A 5,000-nucleotide genomic window follows, 5' to 3' on the forward strand; every position below is an offset into this window, starting at 1 on the left:
CTCCAAAAGTTTTATCTTTTTTTTTTGGCCATGAAAAGATTTTTTTCTATTTCCTCCTCCTCCTTCTTCTTCTTTTTCTTCTTCTTCTTTTTTTTTTTTAAACTGGAGCGCGAGACGGTTGAACTCAAAGAGCTGGAGGAGATCAGACGGAGAGGGGCGGCCCAGGACGGCGGCGGAGTATCACAAAGTAAAGAGGAAGACAAACAAAGAGACGTATAGGAGCTGCACCGGCGCACCGGCGCAGGCTCCGCCCCCAGACTGTGTTGTCTGTGGGTGAACGGCGTCGGCGGGTCGCGGCGTGACGCACGGCTCGGCTCTTTGTCTGACTTGGCTTTGCTCTGTGGCTTCAGCACACACAGGCAGTAAACCAGGGGTGTGTGTGTCCATGTGTGTGTGTGTCCATGTGTGTGTGTCCATGTGTGTGTGTGTCCATGTGTGTGTTTGTGCAGGGGCGTGCAGGTGTATTGTAATCGTGGTCACACATGACGGGAAGCCGCTCAGTGAACTTCCTGTTTCCTGTTCCTGCTAATTTGACACGTAGGCTGGACATGAAAGGGAAGAGTTCAGTGTTTCTGACTGTGATACTGATACGACTGCTGCTGAACACACCGCCGACACTCTCCGTCCTCACGTCTCCGTCCTCACATCTCCGTCCTCACGTCTCCGTCCTCACGTCTCCCTGCTGTATCTGTCGGAAACCAAAATAAGGCGCAAACGTTTTAGGAACTTAAGATTCTGATTCACCGTCAGGGAGGCTTCTGATTGGTCCCAGGTTCCTCCTGCCGACCTCCAACCGGCGTGTGTATTTCACGTTTTGCCGTGATACCGGGTTGAATGGTGTTACTAGCACTGAGAATATTAAAGTTAATCTTGCGATTGGAAGTACTTGCTGCCAACTGGTACTTCGAGTACGTGGCTTAAAGGTTTGACTGAGAACCTAATCAATAGATTGCTCGTTGCCTGACTAGCTGATGATTTATTTTCATGGTTGGTCGGTTCAAGGAGGAGCGCTCGCTTTCCGCCTACTCGTAGTCGACCTTCCATGTCTCCACCTTCTCTCGGGGAACCACCCACCCTGCAGGGATCTCTTATAATGAACTCCCACTGGCTCTGTGGTTCAGAATAAAGAGATCAGACAAACATGACTTTATGCTGCATGTTAAAAACTCTCCTCAAAAGGCTCCAGTAATGAAAAGTGGACCCTCAGATAATGTTGCGGTTGTGTGTCTGTCTGCAGAGGAAAAAAAAAAGGAGTTATGAGTCAAAGTGGGAGCAGAAGAGCTGAAAGTGATTTGACCAAAATAAAAAAAATAAAAAAAACGAGGCACAGAGAAGAAAAAGTGGAGAACTGAGAGAGAGCAGAACACTTAAGAGAGAAAATCGACTTTGAAAAATGAGAAAGAGAGAGCGACGGGTCAGAGCTTCACCAATAAAGCGAAGAGAAAGATAAAAGATTCAGCCTTGGCAGGAGAAACTGAGGCGTTTTCCTGAGAGCTCTTCGGCCCGGTGGACACATCCAGCTTCCCTCTGCGCTCTCCCACAGCCATTTAACTGATTTAATTCTCCAAAATGGAGTCTCTCTGTCAGTCTGCGCTGTTTTTTTTTCTTCTCGTCTGTCACATTGGAGACGCTCTCCTCAGCCTCTTCCACAGTAAATCTGTTTAACAGCGGCACATAAAAAAAAAACACACAAAAAAACGACATCAATTCAAAGGATGAGCTACGTAAGAAAACAGCACAACAAGCACACCAGAACCCAGTAAAGACCGCAATACAGCTGACGCCTGACAACATTATCTAATGCGAGGCAATAAGCTAATGCTAACTGATGAGGCACTATAGACAGACCAACTCCATAGATGATAGCGAGGGAGGCTGCAGGCTGACAGACAGCTGATATCTGATGAGTCAGTCAGCCAGAGCTGCAGCTGAATTTAAAGAAAGCCAGATAACTGGCCCGGCTCAGAGGACTGACAGCGAGTCGTAGAGGAGTAGAAATAAGGTCAGAATATACAAATATTATCAGGAACATGAACCCACATTCATCTGGAAAATTGGTTCCTTTGAGAATGTTTTGAAAAGAGTTAAAGAGGATAAAAGGTTTGGACGCTGAATGATCACATGAACTCTTTGGGTAAAATATCTAAAGGAGAACTGGCCCTGTTTAAAGAAATGTTTCTGAGAGCAGGTTAAACTTGAATAGAAAATATGTCACGACGTCACTACATGGCTAAGAAAAAGCTCACTTTATTTTTTAAATATTTTAATGAATAATAACTCGGTGCATCATAGTAAGGTGGTGGCGACTGTGATGAAAGTAAATGACAATTGTTTCACCTTTCAGGAAGACTCTTGTAAAGCTTTCCTCCACCAGGAGCGGGTCCTCCTGCACCGACATGTTTCTACAGTGGCCCAGAGAGGACAAACCAAACACTGGTCCTAGAGGGACTTTTGCAAACTTTCTTACACATTGCCCTTGTGCAAAAAAAAAAAAAGAGTTCATAGCTTCAGGTCTGTAAAATGGTTCCGATCCAGAAGTGTCTTCAGCTGCAATACCAGCGAGTGCCACTAGAGGTCGGCTCCAAAAAGCCTCCGGCTCCATAGACTCCCATTCAACTTCTCTCATCAAATCCAAAGTGAATAAAATGTGTCCATCAGTTATCTCGGTGTTGTTAGCTAAAGTCACTCCTTCTTCTTAGTTTTCTGGAGGTCCATCTGAAAATAATCCCTCATTCATTAGAAAAGAAGATTCAAGAAGACCTGTTTTTGGGGGCGTGTCTGTTTGATTGACAGGCCTGTGGTGCAGTCAGGTTACAGCTATCGGTGGGCGGGACGTAGTATCGTCATGGTTTCCAATCAGATCGGTCAGATCCACCGCTGGCTCCTCCCCCAGCTCGGAGGTTTCATAACGTTCACAAACCACCGAGGTGACGTCACTGCTGGTTGGTTGCAGGACAACAACAGATGATGAATTAGATCTTTTTAGATTTGTTGTTGGATTCTTTACATGCTCACTTCAGTCTAATTTTGTCTTCTATGCTTTTATTTTCCACATTTTAGAAGTTAAAACATGTTTTGTGGATTCAAATCTCTGCTCGTGGATTATCGTAGTTTACTGCCTGCAATTCTGACAAATCGAAACACTTACCAACCGACCAGTCAACCCTGAGAGCACAGTACATCCCGAGCAGGACAAAAGGACGGTTTAAAGAGGACAGGCCACTCAAACAGTCAGCAGCGTGCCAGTGTGTTGATTCTATTGTGGCCGGTGTGAAAAGGAAGCCTGGAGCTGTGAATAGAGCTCGCTGCTGGATAGCAACCGTTGCATTATCACAGGCCTGACAGACAGAGTGGGGTGTTGAGCCACACTGCCACTTTACTCACCACTGAAATTTCTCTTTTATGTCGCCACACAACGCTTTCCATGCAGGTGCGTACCACAGAAGCCTCTCCGTCTTTTGATATATTGTCCATTGTGCGCCGCTGCTGCAGGAGAGACTCCGTAAACGAATGCAGGAGCTCCTCGGTTCCTGCGTTGAGGTTGGTGTTTAAAAAAAAAAGGGTCTTTGTGTCAGCTGCCTCTTCGTCTGAAGAGCCTCGGGCACACTAGAAAGTACTGACTGGAAACACTCAGCATGGCTCACACTCAACAGTTCACTTTTCTAGATATGCTCGTCTTTGATGAGATTTCCTTTGTTATCCAGCTCGTTTAACGGATCCAGAGAAGGTGTGCTGGATCCTACAGCACATGAGCAGAGATGAATAACGAACTTCAATACTTCTGCTACGTTTACGTTTATTACACGTGAGCACTACTCGGCCCGTCCAGCCTCGGAGATAAGCCACTTGGTATCGGCTTAAATACATCTGACGGTTTGGGCCACGTACTTCTCTTCAGGCTTCTCTTTGTGTAGCTGGCTCGTGAGCATTTAGCAGGTGAGGCATTTAGGGAACGTCGGTACATTGTAGCGTCCAGCAGTAATGTGCATATGAGGCATTTAGGGGATATCTGTTAATTGTAGTTACCGAAAAACTACCTTTTTTTACACTCTTCCCCTCTAAACTGCATGAAAATGTTGTGTGATGTCATTTTCTTTTTCTTTTTGGTACTGAGAAACGTTTTGTGTAGTAACTGGTACTGAAGTCACGGCATCATACACATTTGAACAATATCCAGCCCGCTACTTTGAACATATTCTTTTTCTCAGACGTTTAAAAAGAAAAAAAAAAACAGTTTTCAGTTTGAAGATGACGTAAAACCCAGAAGAAAAGTATATTTGTCATTTCTAGTCTGCAATCATATTTCTAAATACTTCTTGTGTTCTTGCCTCAAAACAAACCGCAGATTTTGAAGTTTACGGGGAGTTTTGATCAGTTAAAATGGTTTTTTTCGCTCGACGCTTGTCGGCTTCAAACACATTTGTAGAAAGTTTCCAAAGCTAAGAGACTTTTGATGATGAAGAAAATATCAAAGTTTCGTCAGAAACTTCCAGTCTGTGTTTTGATTAATTACACCGTTTCTGCCGAGATATTATCCAATTACACCTCAAATTTATACCGGACAATGTGCGAATTGAGTATTTTACGGAGCTCTTTGAATGCAATCCTTTTTGTCGGGAGTTTTCTTTTCATCTCAGATAATACCGGTATAATTTAGAAAGAGGTGGTCGGGTACCACTTTCAATCAGACTCGGTGCCGTCCGTCCATCCGTCGGCTGAGTCGCCTCCAGACTCCTAATTCAGAGTGATGGAGCCCTGAATCAGCTGATCAAACCGAACAGCTGGTGGGACGGCAGGGCCGAAGTTTATCCGCTTTACATATTGCCTCAGGGTTATTTTTTCTCCTCTTCAGCGGGGCTCCATCAAAACTCATTTCTCCCCTGCAGTCGCTGTAAACTCTGACTGGCGTGCAGAGTTGTTGTTTTTTTACATTTCCAGCTGCGTTGGAGGCGGCGTGGATTCTTTAGCGCTGCGTTGGAGGCGGCGTGGATTCTTTAGCG

The 5,000-nt window shown here is 45.1% G+C and overlaps 1 protein-coding gene across 3 annotated transcripts in view; it reads left to right on the forward strand.

Moving 5' to 3' along the window:
- Nucleotides 1–5,000, forward strand: part of LOC138627620 (protocadherin-1-like) — a 154,929-nt gene that overhangs the window by 103,296 nt on the left and 46,633 nt on the right. The window lies entirely within an intron of this gene.

The sequence above is a fragment of the Brachyistius frenatus genome, unplaced genomic scaffold (genome assembly GCF_029030835.1).
Source record: "Brachyistius frenatus isolate BFR_SWC_R1_liver_20210118 unplaced genomic scaffold, ASM2903083v1 Contig_89, whole genome shotgun sequence".
Taxonomy (NCBI): Eukaryota; Metazoa; Chordata; class Actinopteri; family Embiotocidae; genus Brachyistius; species Brachyistius frenatus.